The sequence below is a fragment of the Asterias amurensis genome, chromosome 13, assembly GCF_032118995.1.
Source record: "Asterias amurensis chromosome 13, ASM3211899v1".
In the NCBI taxonomy this organism is placed as follows: Eukaryota; Metazoa; Echinodermata; class Asteroidea; order Forcipulatida; family Asteriidae; genus Asterias; species Asterias amurensis.
Genome location: NC_092660.1, coordinates 10,314,089 through 10,329,933, shown reverse-complemented (window position 1 = coordinate 10,329,933; position 15,845 = coordinate 10,314,089).

Below are 15,845 nucleotides of genomic sequence, written 5' to 3'. Positions count from 1 at the left end.
AATTTCACAAGAACAATAAGAGCAATGACGTGGTATGTGTGAGCATCGCCGCGTTGAAGAAAGAGTTTCTTAAGTAGAAAGCGGTTTTTGATTCTACAGGAAGTGACTATCAACTGCGTCAAAAGCCAGTGCGGTATTTCTGAAATAATATTTTATCCGCTGGATTTTATTAATAACTACTTTTTTTTCTTTTTTTCTTTTTTATATATGGCGGCTCGAATTGAGGTTAAGAAATAAGACAATTGTACCATGACGCATATGATCAGGTGGTTATTATTAAGACGTTTGATCACCAGTGCGCATGCGCCACCGATGTTGAATCATGGACATACATGTGCTCATCAGTGTTGTGGTACTCAGCAAAATTGTATAGTTAAACTGGGTTAAGAATTGTGGTCCTCGACGTTTCGAGTCGCATGCCCTGGCTGTCTTCAAGAAGAATGATCGAATGAGAACCTGACTGATTTTGAATTTTGATTCTCCTTCAAAAATTAATAAAAGACACGGAAGGTGAAGTGACTAATTCACCAACCAAGAGATTGCATATCCTACCCCTAATTATGACAAAAGAGTAATATTGTGTCAAATGACTGAATGTAAGCCTATTCTAACTTACATACGAAAATATGAGAATATAATTTCAGATACAAATGTCTCGTGTGTATGTACAATGAGTTTTTGTTATTTTCTTTATAAAAATTAAGTCTGTTATTTTCAAATTATCTATATTGTTAAAACTTCATAAACGAGACATTTGTGTTAAACTGTTCGATAGACAATTTCAAAGAGTTGCTTTTGAAATGATCCACCTATAAATAAAATTGATATTCGATCTCCAAGTTCAAACCATTTGAAAGGAATCCATTCCCAAGACGTTTTATTTGCAATTTTAATTATTTCAACGCCGTCCCATTTTTGAGCTGAGGTACACTGAACTAGAAGTCAGTTTTGAAAATAGATATGATGAGGAATTTCAAACGACGGCCCCCATTTTTCAAATGCAGAAACTCAGTAGAGCTAAAGGTAGGAATTGATATTCGATGAAGGGAAACATGCACCAGGCAAGGAGTTTGATGTGAACATGAGATATTTCATTTACGGGATCACGAAAGGAGAAATAATACAAATCAAACTGGTCCGTGCAACCTTACCCCTTGAATTTCGATCGGAAATTAAATTCCCCACCGAGCTCCGAGTCTTTGTTGTCTACGACCGCTGGTCTACTGTCCCTGGTAGACTACACCTTCATGGGATCGAGAAGGGGGTGAAGAGAATGCGGGGAGACAAACCGAAGAGGAGAAAAACTATTAAGCAGAGAAGCGTTTTGGGTGAGATTCTTTTTAAGGAGCAGTCCTCTTTTCAAGAGGAGAGAAACCTTCCGGACTCTGTCGGGGTCTGTTCTTGGAGAACTTCCCCCGTAATCGCAAGGGTCCTCTCTGCCGAAACTCGAGGAGGAATCCCCGGCCGGTGCTCCAGCCATCTCGTGGTGATGGGGGACCGGGGATGGATGATATTGTGTCGAGATGGTTCGGAGAGGCAGAGAGGTATAGGGGGTGAAAGGCTCGATTGACGGGTTGGAGATGAAGCCTGATTTGGTTATTATTCTCGATCTTTTCTTTTGACAGTGGAGAGGTAGGGGAGACATTTGGGATAAATGTACCTTGGATGAGTCAGACATGGAATTTTGCACACAATCATAAGTTATAAGAAAGATATTTAGATTCCAAGTGCCACCGCAGATTTGAATTTTGAAAAAAATATAGCTAGAAAAACGAGCAATTTCCAAATTTTTCAAAATATCATTTTATTCTACCATGATTTTCAAAGGACAAATCTGCGATGGCATACGAACTGAATAATGTATCATTATATACTTTGACTGCATGTGCTAAATTCCTTGTTAGTACACTGAGAAAACTGCGCTGTTGAAATTGTAACCATGTGTTGTCACATAATAGAAACCTATTAAAGAATCACAATTAAAATCATAGGGTGTTAAAATATTACACCAAATAATGTATTTTTTCGGCCGAAATTTGTACTATTTTTACACCCTATGGTTGACATCTTAATCACAATAAGTGTATAAATGTGGCAAAACCCATGGTGGCAATGTTAACACCCCAGTTTTGTCAGTGTCAGTGTTTTGTCAAGTGCAATTTCCCATCACCACCTGTAGGCCCCAATGAGGACAGTGTAATATCTAAATTTAGCCCTACTTTATTTGAACCTTAACCTCATTATCCAAATGTGGCCTCGATGACCGTATTAATGGGTGGTTGGGGGGGGGGGGGCACTTTCAACAGATTCAAAAACCACAACAAAATGTACACTGACTGCGGTAGTAAACATTGAATTCCTTTAAAGGCAGTGGTTGACGCTATTGGTAATTACTCAAAATAGTTATTAGCATAAAACCTTACTGTCTAACGAGTAATGGGGAGAGGTTGGTAGTATAAAACATTTTGTGAAAAACGGCTCCTCTGAAGTGGAGTAGTTTTCGAGAAAGAAGTAATTATTACACAAATTTGATTTCGAGATCTCAGATTTAGAATTGAGGTCTCAAAATCAAGCATCTGAAAGCAAACAACTTCGGGTGACAAGGGTGTTTTTATTTTTTTTTTTCATTATTATCTCGCAACTTCGATGGCCAATTGAGCTACAAAAATCACAGGTTGGTTATTTTATGCATAATGTTGAGATACACAAAGTGAGAAGACTGGTCTTTGACAATTACCAATAGGGTCCAGTGTCTTTAAAGACAAAGTATACCTTTGGTTATTGAAACTATTTGATTGTTTCAATCCTATAATAGATAGACCTTTAACCCGTGAGAATTTCGTTTCAAAATGTGGTGGTGCTTTTGAGATAATCGCCGTAAATCCGAGGCTGTTATATGTCCACGCTGGAAGAATAATCCGTACTAATTGGAATGTACCATAAAGAGAAACGTTTTATCCAGAAACGTTTCTTGGACTGAAATTTTGTCCAATCCCTCTCTCTGAAATCACACTCCTTTGGAATCTTTTCTCAACATTTGCTACCCTGCAGTGTGTCACTAAATACTATTGTATGACCAGGGGCCAATTTCATAGAGCTGCTTAAGCAAAAATTTTGCTTAAGCACAAAAAATAGCTCGCATGTTTTACACATGTTACTGGCCAAAATGTCATGCCATAAAACATTGCTTGTGACTGGTATTTAGCTGTTGTTTACATAGAATAACAATTGAGTGGAGTCTTGGCCGGTAATCTGATTTTTACTAAGCAAGGATTTTTTTGCTTAAGCAAAATTGTGTGCTTAAGCAGCTCTATGAAATTGGGCCCTTGTTGATGGAGTAATAAGTATCAATGGTAAACATGATTGGTAATAATTATCAATGGTAAACATTATCTGAAATCGAGAACACCTCGGCCATACCAACCATTTGCAACAATTCGCATTGGAATAATACCATAACTATACTCCATAAAAAGTGATCACCCTGATCACTTGATCCTCCTGGAAAATGGTCGCCTCTTTGAACAATTAATAAACCTCCAAAATAGCAAAGACAAATGTTGAGTCCACTTGGCAACTTCAAACAAGCCTACATTCTTAAAAAAATTGAAACTAATATAAATTTGACGGGGTGTGTGTGTGTGTGTGTGTGTGTTGGGGAGGGAAGGGTGTTTGTGTGTTTTTGAAGGGGTGTAACTTCACAAAAAAAATGCATTCTATTTCTTAGACAGAATGACCTGAAATCTGTTTCAAACTATTACCCAAACGGTTCAAACTGACTTAGAAACTGAGTAAAACCATTTCCGGAAAGAGGTCAAATCTGACTCGGTGCGGGTCAGAGTGTACAAGTAAAGTTACACAAAAATCAAAATAAAGAAACATTAATTTCCAATGCATCTGGCTGAACACTCTTAGCTATACCCACTATTTTACAACAATTAAAAATGTCATTATTTGCTTTAAGGAACACGTTGCCTTGGATCGGATGAGTTAGTCTATAAAAAAGCGTTTGTAACCGTTTGTTATAAAATGCATATGGTTGGAAAGATGTTTTAAAAGTAGAATATTGTACCAAGTTTGCCTCGAAATTGCGTGGTTTTCCTTTTACTGTGCGAACTAACACGGTCGGCCATTTATGGGAGTCAAAAATTTGACTCCCATAAATGGCCGACTGTGTTAGTCGACGAGGTAAAAGGAAAACCGTACAATTTCGAGGCATGTTTGTGTGGATCATTTGATTCTACTTTTACAGCATCTTTCTACCTATATACATTTTATAACAAACGCTTTTCAAAGACCAACTCGACCGATCCAAGGCAACGTGTTCCTTTAAGTTAAAATGGCGGAAAATGTCTTTTGCTTTTCTAAGAAAGGTTGGCCCTTATAGTTTTCCATTAGCAAAGCCGGCCTATATAATCTGTGGTCGAGATTCTTGTAAAAAATAATTTAACTCCGGCGGTGAACGTTGTTTGATTCGGTTAACCGCTCAATAAAAATGTTGACATGCTACTGTCAACAGAGGGCGTTTGTCATCATCCGTAGTGACCGCAAGTTAATTCAATCAACGTGCATGCTATCCAGTACAATTATATTGTGTGCACTGACGGACTGGCATAGGTTGACTTTAAGAGCGTCAGTAAGGGTTGTCTAAAGACAAACATGTGTTGTTCAAAATGGCCGTTATTCGTGATGTTGCTAAGGACCTTGGTGTAAAAGCTAGACATCGTTCCTTTCTCTACGTGAAGGTCAGGAATGAAAAGGGTCTAAAAATTGATATTTTTGTTGATCATCAACACACTGGAAATAGAGATTGCTTATGCTGTACACTATGCGACCAGTGAAGCTTAAGAAGTAGTGCCTATCACTGGGCAGTTGCACTTGGCTTTAAACACACTCAGAAAAAAATGTCAACAAAATCAGTCAAAATAATAGTACGCTAAAGCTTTGTGACAAGACCCATGTGATGGGTGTGTTGGCAATGTTCAATAATACAAAATCCATGTATGAATTCAGTGATAATATTATAATCACGGAACATTATTCATGGAAAATCATTGCTGTATCTTTCTTGACCCGATTTTTGCTCATCTGGTTTACGCAAGATCAGCTCGGACGGTGGGAGGAATATCCAATGAAAATATAACCTTAGTGCTCTAAACACTGCCGGGTCAGAACTGACCCGGATTCCTGTTACTGTAGAAGTCAGACCCGTTTTGGGTCAGGTTAACCCTGAAAGTGGTTTGGGTGTGATTTTAATCCGCATTCTGTGAAATTTTGAGTATTGGGATTTTGGGTTACTTTGACCCATCTCTGGGTTATTTTGACGCAGATTCTGGGGTCATACTGACTAAAAAATGGGTCAGGACCCATGGGCCCTGTGTCAATTTGGCTAAACTCTACTTTACACAGTCTTGATTAAGATATCAACCTTACTATAGAGTAACAACATATATAAACAACATATATGATTTGGATTCAAACAAAGGTAAACAGTAGCAACGACAACATCTTGGACAATGTTATACCTTATCTTGATTCACGAGAATGAAATAATAAAAGCGAATAAAACATCATGGCTACCAACTTCACCAATATTGATGTAGTATCCCAAATCAAAAACTCTCCAACGTTTCCGATATTGTACCATATAATATATTATGGTACAATATAATTTGTTCAATCAAGAGTCATGTTTTCCAAATAATGCGACATGAGGTTATACAGACAGCGTATAACCGTACTTGAAGCAACAGGTTTGGCCAACAAGTTCATCTCTTTTACCAAAATGGCATGCTTAACCACAAACAACAGGTTTACCAACAGAGCCAGTGCTGTGCATTATCCTAATTCAAAGAAGATATGTTTACCATAAACAAAAGGTCCACCAACACCGAGTACATCAAGTGTACCTTGTATCAATTAAAAAGCGGTAAAGTTTACCCGAAACATTCACCAATAGAGCCAGTGTTGTACATTATCTTGATTCAAAGAAAATAGCTTCACCATAAACAACAGGTTCACCCATAATATACCTTATGATGATTCAAATAGGGAAAGTTTACGATAAACACCGGGTTTACCGGCAGAGCCAGTGCTGTGTATTATCTTAATTTAAAGACAATAGGTTTACCATATTTATAACAGGTTAACCAACAGTACCAGTGTTGTACTATCTTGATTCATGAAAATAAGTTTACCATATTACAACAGGTTCAAAACAGTTATACTTTTGTATTTAATATTGATTCAAAGAGAGTAAGCAGGCGAGGTAGCATGCAGATTTTTTTTGATTTTTTTTTTTGCATATACGCCACCATCTCTATCTGTTTTCCCGCAAATGGAGCAGGCCACTACGAACCCACTAGACTTTGAAATTTCTGTTTCAGTTTATGGGTTGTTTCCGGTACATTAAGCTGCAGTGCGTCTGGAACGAAACAAGGGTTATATTGATTCTGCAACAGTTATATGTTTTACAGAAGCAACAAAATCTAAACTTATTGTAGTGTTTTCCTTCTGTGGTACCCTCACTTTTGTTTGTTATAAAGTCGGTATTTAACAAAGTACGTAGGCCGTTTTTCCACCTACAACACCTTATCGGTTAGAACTAGGAGATCTGCCCCCATCAATCTACTACTGCTACCGTGAAATCCCTAAATGCGTGTCGACTCATTCGTGGTTCAACGCACATTAAGCAATTCCTCAAAGCACAAAGGCACAAACTAAAAATGGAATACACACAAAAACGAACAAGAGAGCGAGAGAGAAAAGGGATATAAATTTTGCATAAAAAAAAAAATCACAACAAAACAAATGTCGTTGCTGGGGTCACGGACAAGCACGGCTGACAAGGCCCTTGGGCCAAATACAGGGAGAGGGAAAAAAGGACATTTAGGTCAAGCGTTCGGTGCCAAAACCACCCGTATTGTTGTAACTAGGACAAGTAGAAGGGGAATAATGAAAGGTTACATGGAGAAGAACAATCACGGCATGATGTAAAACCAGGTGTGTATTATGCCCCTGGGGTGGGGGGATACACGGCTTGAGGTACCTGCTACCCTTTTAATGTACAGTGCACGGGTTTTTTACAACCAAGAAGTGACATACATATTATGAGCTGTTGTGCAAATTACGTTCACATAAATCTCTCTTCAAGCTTTCTTTTAACTTGTATATAACAGTGTTCACAAATCGAGACGAGTCTGTGAAGGTAGTTTAAGGCAGTGGACACTATTGGTAATTACTTAAAATAATTATTAGCATAAAACCTTACTTGGTATAACGAGCAATGGAGAGCTGTTGATAGAATAAAACATTGTGAGAAACGGATCCCTCTGAAAACGCACTTAGCTATTTCGAAACCTCAGAATTAGATTTTGGGGTCTCGAAATCAAGCATCTGAAAGCACACAACTTCGTGTGACAAGGGTGTTTTTCTTTCAATATTATCTCGCAACTTGGACGACTAGTTGAGCTCAAATTTTCACAGGTTTGTTATTTTTATGCATATGTTGAGATAAACCAAGTGAGAAGACTGGTCTTTAACAATTACCAAAAGTGTCCAGTGTCATTAAACCACTATCTACAACCATTCCATTCATTATATGCTGACTAAAGCGAGGCTTGGAGGAGTTTTAGTCTGTTTTCCTACGCTCATCTTTAAGTGTATAAATATACACTGAGCATCAACACTCTGGGTCTTGACTCATACCTCTCATGCCATGATGAAGATTATGTGCGACCCCCCCCCCCCCCCCCTCAACCCAGCATCTCACAATCTGATTAACATGCAAAACTGCTTAACATACATATTTGCTAAACAAAAAGGAACAACCAAATCACAGTTAGTATATTGAATATTATTTTGGCTTCAACACACTTCCAGCAAAATACCTTCGATGCTAAGAGCTAAGTACAAAATTAGTCTCTAAGGTACACTATTTTGACGTCCAAATGTACGTGTTTGCCCTCAATAAATTATTCTCAAATTCGTAAATTTTAACTCAAACTCCTTTGACCGAAATTCCGGCCACGAATAGTGTGCGATACTGAACGCTCGTATCACCTGTGCGAACAATAATAAGTGCAATTGATTGCCTCAAACTCATTGCAGTAAATCTTTTACGCTGGGACAGAGTTTTCCCGCCTAAAATGAGTTCTCGGCCTAGAAACGTCTGCTCGGACTAGTGCGATATGCATCTGACATACAGCGACGGTTAGTATCGTGCAATGGGTCTGGTAGCCAGTATATCTTCTTTAATTGATGTGTATTGTAAACGGACGGGACTTGTGGGTGATCAGGTTGCCTGGCTAATTTATGATTAGTTTGCTAGAAAGTAAAATGGGGCCATGAATAAGAGAGACCCGAAATGGCCGTCAAGTTGTTGTCAAGGATGTAGATGGTTTGTCTTTTTGTTGTTGTTTTTCGAGGAAGAGGGCTTTGTGTTTGGTTGATTTTAATTCTTAATTGCATTTGGTGCTTTTAAAACTGTGCTATTCTTTACTAAAAATGGGAGTTCAATAGTTTGTTCCTTCACATCTATAGCACGTGGTATTGTTCATTTCTCTTTTCCATATTCAACTTGAGTGTTTTCCCTCATTTGTACTGTTTTTCTTTTCCTGGTTTTTCTTTTGCTTGCTTTCATATTTGAACTGTTCTTTGTCAGCCTCGGATGTGATTTAGGAATCATGTTAAAACAAATTGGAACCTAAGAAATTTATTTCCTTCGTTGTTGTTAATAAAACTCAATGACAAAAATAATCAACAACAAATAAACAATCACGATTTGCTAAAAACTATTTTGCCATATCAATGGATATTTTGCCATGTTAAATGGATAAACTCGTAATTTGACCAGCAAATTATAAACAAAACAAAATGCAAACAAATCAACAAATGGAAATACTGCATGGATTCCCTCGTATGTTCAGATATTAACACATTTTAATGCGAAAAACAAAACAATATTTTAAATGCTTACATAGTGGCGTTTTATCGTAGAATACCGGAGTATGAAATATAGCATGTTTTGTGTACATCTGATTCGTATGAAATTCCATGCCAGATATTTTGACCAAAGAGTCGCTATATTTAAAACGGTCTGGAAAAAAATTACTCTTAGAAAATTTGATGATAAAAACCACGATTGGTCACAAAAAACACCTTTGCCTTCAAATACCCAGCATTTATTACGATTATGCGAACTAGAGATGAACTATCCATTGAACCGACGCCTAACAAAAAGTGACCAGAAATCCTCGGCGTTTTCGACGAAAAAAAAAACACGAACCCCTAATTTTATGGAAACTTTCTATCGGGACGACTGCACTCTGATCTCCCCTAAACTAAAAGCTAAATGCTAAAAGCAAACATTTAACTGCGCTGGATGGAAACAAAATCACCATAAAAGAAGGGCGCAGGTTCTGTAACAAGCCAGGGTGAATTAAATGTGCATTTGAGCAGTTATAATCCCACTTGTGTGTAGAGCACAAGCTATCAGGGCTGGTCATTGTATGAATGGCACCGTGGCCCAGTTCTGGGAGAGCTACTGTCTGGAATATAAAAAAAAAAGAGTTCAGGGTCGACCCTCATGCATTGTTGACGTCATAAGCACCACAGCTGACCGTTAAGTAAACTTCAGCTAAGTGCAGATATACACCCCACCCCCCCCCCCCCCCCACCTAAGTGCAGACTATACACCCCCCCCCCCCCAACCTCACCCCCCCCCCCCCTTCGATGCTGGTCAATAAAGGGTCCCGTGAACTATCCACATTTTAAAATCGTGACTTCCTGAATCACCAATAAGCAGTTCTAAATAGGAGAAAAAAAAACCATGATGTACTTTTGTCGTCTGTTTGTTGTACCGCGCAGGCCGCAACTCATTTAAAACAGCTAAGCAAATTCTTTGCTGGGGGAGATTAGTCAAACTGTACTAAAGGTATTGGATAGTGTGTAACTGGTTCCTGCGATGTTTTTTTCTTAGCATTGACAAATTTGAGTAGCAGTTGGAAGAAGGGGATCAATATGCCCTCTGAATGCAGCGTAGGCCGCTCTATCAAACCAGTGGCTGTCTAGTTTCCAATCGGATATGGTTTTCAAAAGAAAAACAAAAACCTGGAACACATTCAAATTCCATTCGTAGCTGATTAAGCCCACCATAAGGTGTGTCTGGACCCGTATCTCATCGTATCTCGCCCCGTAGATTGACCTGCCTTACCCAATTTCAAATAAACGACTTGCCGTTTATAAAATAAAAAAAAGGCCCTGGAAAAACAAAAAAACGAGAGTCCAGACTCTTCCTTCCCCAACACCCTCTGTGCCTTCCTGGCTTTTTTTAATGACCCTTACTTGCAACTCAATTCTTTGAGGTTTTAGAAGTGGTAAAGTTTCTGGTGACTAACCCCCCCCCCCCCCTTCCCTTCGTTTCATAAGGCTCCGTGGTTGTGCATCACTTTGCGAAGTCAACCCGAAATCCTACGTAAGTGAGTAGCCATCAGCCTTAGATGCATTGCAGCATTGAATAATCAACACGATCTCCATGTAACCGGTCCAGTTGGCAACCAATTTTTTATTTTATGTTTTGTTTCTGTCCTTTTTTGCTCTCCCCAGCCAGAGTTTTTTTTCCCTTCCCTCTCTTTTTTACTCTTCCTTCATCCCGCATCCCCCCGCGGGCATTACGGTTTTAGACCACGGCACGAGCCCTGGCTATGCCGCGGTCCCAACGACTCTAAAAACCCAAGGTCCTTTACAACTGTCGGATATGTAGTATTCGATTGCGCAAACAAACAGCATGCAATGGGCAGGATAAAGATCACACTACCTTTTAGAAGTGCAAGGAGAGGTGAAACGAGCTGGGGATTTAGTTTCTTATATAGCTCAGTCCCTTTTTTGCTTTTCCCCATTTAGGTCTTTTTTTCTTCTTTCTTTCTCTTTTTTTTTTTTTTTTTTTTTTTGAGCGTGTTGCGCCGCCGTCGTGCATTTATTAACCTGTGAGTTTGGGGCTTTAGTTTAATGCCAGGTGTGAATAATGACCTTTAAACTGCGAAGGGGAAATCAAGGATCCTTAGTGTTAAGGGGTACTTGTATATATTTGAGACAGTGTTCCTTTCAAAATTTGTTTGTGTTTATTGGGACGCGGGCCGAACCCTTAAAGGAGAGGTTTGGTACTTCATATTTTAGCATAATTTCTATGGCCTTAAAGGACAACTATATAGGTACACTCAACGCTGTGCCATCGTGTTTCCTGGCCATCGGCTACAGATAGTGATGGTTGATATACTTATTGTTTTGTTTTCCCGCGTGGCATTTAACATTAATTAAAGAAGTATAGAATGCTTACTTTTTATAATCCATTTAAAAACAAACAAACAACACTGTATTTTAGCTGTAATTTTTTAGTGTTCAGTTTTTAAGCTTTTATCAATGTTTTGACATTTTTCTTCCATTGTTATATTGTTAATGGACAATAAGTTAATTGGATTGAACACCTTACCATGTTGGTTGTTGCCGTTGAAGTAGCTGGGCCAGATTGATTATTTGTCCATGTGGCACCCCATGCAGCTCCCACTCCATGCAGACATACCATCACTCCCATCACGAACTTGAATATTATTCCAACCATTGCATCATTTTTGCTAACCCCGGTAGGTCGACACTTCACAGCAGCGGAGGAGCTAACCTGGGCTACCTGTTTTTTATTCATCAAAATCTCCTTCCTTTGGTGAAACTACTATCGATTGAGACTCTTGTTAACTGGACACATCATAATGTTTTTTAATCCAAACCAAAAGCACATCACGATTTAGAGAAAAAATAGTAGGACAACCTACAGCCAGACTCACTTGCACAGTCTGAGTGCCTGTAACATGTTATTTTGGATGAAGAAAGCAGAATCTTAAGCCATGGAATTTATCCGAGACAAAACATCATTTGTTCATTAACACAAAGGCGACGATCGGTCGTTCGTGGTAAAAAGGTGAAGGTATTTCAGTCAATGTAGGCCAATACAAATGAGTTTTAAAACGAAACAATCACATAGTGCCACAACAAAGATCTTGCTCTTTGGGTCAAATTTAACAGACAGGAATTCTTTCCTTCGTTTCAAAGGCAAGGAGACTATTGGTAATTGTCAAAGACCAGTGTTCTCACTTGGTGTATCCCAACATATTATGCATAAAAATAACAAACCTGTGACTGTTTGGACTCATTGGTCATCGAAGTTGCAAGAAAATAATGAAAGAGAAAACACGCTTGTTGCACAAATTTGTGTGTTTTCAGATACACGAAGGGCCTTTACCATTTGAGTGAGAAATTACCTCTTTCTCAAAAACTACGTTACTTCAGAGGGAGCCGTTTCATACTATCAACAGCTCTCCGTTGCTCGTTACCAAGTAGATTTTTATTATTAAGTGTTTTCAAATACTGCACAATGTTTCAGTTGCACCAATAAGGGCATTATTTGATTAATTTCTGAACTACTGCCATGCAGATTTCTAAAGAAAAGAAAACAGAGAAGTTAAGATAAATTGTATGAACATAATACCAAGCTTCCCATCTAATAGCCCAGCCGTCGATTTCACCAAACTCATCCTAACTTAGGATTCATCTTGGAACTTGGGACGGGTTCAGTTCCGTATCCAGAACGTAGGACGAATTGAACTCATCCTAAGTTAGGACGGGTTACTCGTCCTAACTCGAGTTAGGATTAATCCTATAGCGTTTCGTGAAATCGGCTGCTGATTGTATTATTTTGAAACACAGTACAGCTCAAACTTGGTGTATACGAAGTTATTTTGGACCAACTCAGTGCCAGGTAATAAGTATTGCGTATTTGCCGTTTGAAGGCAGGGTAAAACGTTCCTGCAAATGTCAAAGACAAAGTATCATCACTTGGTGTATCCCAAAACGCATGAAGTGAAAATTCAAACTCAGTCGGTCATCAAAGTTGTGAGAAAATAATGGGGGAAAAACACTATTCATGTGCATTGTGTGCTTTCAGACGCACGAGTAAAAGCTTCATGTCTGAAGCCTTTCTCAAATTTAAAAAAAACTCTTTTTCTTACCCTTCATTAAAAAAGTTTGTAGTTTTCAACAATTTTTTAAAATAGCTACAACTCTTCGGTTCTCCAAACAAAGCACAAGTTTTCATGGTCATTAGTCTAGTAATTAAAAAAAGTAAAATTAGGTCGTGCGGTCAAAAAAGGGTTTTGCGAGGCTTAAATCAACCATTTTTCATTTAATTTGCACCGATAAAAGCCTTTTTTCTTCTTCTTTTTGAAGTTTTCAGCAACAATATTGTTTGTAAGGCTGTGGTGTGGATTTCGTTCTACAACAAAATAAAAGTGGAACTTTCGTTATCATATAGGGCGGGTGCGTAACTGACTTGGTATAAATGCCCCTCTGATATGGCTAAACTAATGGGTGCTGTTATCACCCACTACCACTATCAGTTTGACCCGTACCACTTGTCGAATCCCGTTCCATTGAAGTTCTCTTTCTTGAAGTTTCAAAGACTCTGAAAGCCATTCTCTTCCGTATCTCACACGCATCACCCTATCACCCCTCCCTATTTGGGATTATATACCAATCCTTCTTTTTGATAAAAGCCATTTCTGTTCTTTTTTTTTGTTATCAACAATATTAATAGGAAGGAGGTGGAGTGGATTTCGTTACACAACAAAATAATAAAAGTGGGCAGTTTTTTTATCATTTGGAGCAGGCGGTTACTGACTAAAATAGCCTATATGCTCCTTCATCGCTCTATCACCACCGCATTTATCAGTTTGACCGTACCAGGTTCGTACCGTACCAGGTTCGTACCGTGCCAATTGTCATGGTCCGTTCAAAACTAAAGGTCTCTTTCTTGAAGTTTACAAGACTCTGAAGGCCACATTCGCTGTCATATCTACGAGCCCGCGCATCAACCCCCCCCCCCCCTTCCCCATTACCTACCATCTTCCTCCTTCTCCTCCCACCCGTATCTTCCAGACTTTGCCGATCAAGATGACCAAAACAATTTGCCCGAACCAACAGGGACAGGGTGTAAAGATAAACATTTCATAATTGCAAGTCCCATTATTCAGACGAGACACATTTTAGGTAATGATGATATTGATGATGTTTGTCATCACAATTAAAAAGTCACTAGACTGAAATGCATGCTGGAATGCCAGTTTATTTCCTTTATTTATTCCCTGTCAAAACCTCCAAAAAAGGAGAAGATAAAAAGATAAAAGTACATCAAATTTACATTAACTGGTCCTGACAAATTACCAACCTCGTTAGTCCACCTCCATTTTAAGTCTCAAATATCGTGATCAGAAACCCTGAAAATAGTCAACATAATGGGTTGCGCCTTGTCCCGGACCAAAACAAAACCACAAAACAGGGCATAATAAAGGCATTGCACATCTTGTCAAAGACCAGTGTTCGCACTTGGTGTATCTCAACATATGCATTCAATAACAAACCTGTGAAAATTTGGGCTCAATTGGTCATAGAATTTGCGAGAGAATAATTAAAGAAAAACACCCTTGTTGCATTATCTGTGTGCTTTCAGATGCATAATAAAAAGCTTCAACAGAAGTGTTTTATTATTTGAGTGAGAAATTACCCTCTTTCTCAAAAACTACGTTACTTCAGAGGGAGCCGTTTCTCACAATGTGTTCTATACTATCAACAGCTCTCTATTGCTCACACCAAGTAAGTTTTTATGCTAACAATTATTTCGAGTAATTACCAATAGTGTCCAGTGCCTTTTAAGCCATTCAGTCCCCCCCCCCCCGTGAAACCCACAGCATGGATCGCCAGCGCCCGTGTCAAGTTGGCAGAACTCTGACTAAACTCTGACCTCACAAGACAAAAACATCACCTGTGAATTTCTCAGCTATACAAAATATTGTTGAAATAAAAAAATAATAAAAACACAGAAAGAGAGAGCGAGAAAGAGAGGAGTGGGGTCCCTTTCGTGAGACACGAGAATGGGAAACCCAGTGCGTGTATACACACCAGCAGTGTGGGCTTGTGTTGCCAGCTTAAAGTACGATGGGCAGTCAGGCGTGGATATCTGGGTTAATTCCTACTCACGCTTATTCCCAAGGTGTACTTAGAATAAGGTCCCTCTAAAAAAGAAAAAAAAAAGCCCAAGAAAAAAAAAAAGGGAAAAAAAGCTTCGACTCTTTTTTCAAAAGCTGGTAGGCCTATATCCGTACTGGTAGAATCAACCCCTTTGTAACAACACGATTTTGTTCTCTTTTTGGGGTAGGGGTTGACAGGTCTGAAATACTTTGATAGTGTTTTTATTTTGTATTTTCCCCTGGTGTTCAAAAATCTAAGAATGGGTTAGAAATGTGACTAGGGGCTGAACAGCCGTAGGCCTTGGGATTGTTGTTATTATGAAGACGTGATAGATACATTTTTCAAATGACGAAGCCCTTTCTCCAGTTGGTGGTGGGGGGGGGTAGGTAATGGGATGTTGGGGTGAAGACTCCACTCCACTTGTTGATCGTTTGATGATGATTTTGATAAACATTTCGTAAATAAAATCCCGAAAATATAATTATTGTGAGAAAACCACGAAGTGTGGTGCAAAGCCGTTGATTTGTGCCGGTAGCTCTTAATTATATTTTGAGGCGTGACAAGGTTTTTTTTTTTCTCTTCATAGTTATCTCGCAACTCCGACGACCAATCGAGCTCAAATTTTCACAGGTTTGTTATTTTATGCATATGTTGAGATACACCAAGTGAGAAGACTGGTCTTTGACAATAACCAATAGTGTCCAGTGTCTTTAAGTCTACTAAAATAACCTCAGCAAAATAAAACCCGCTTCAACAGATGTGAGAGCATGAAT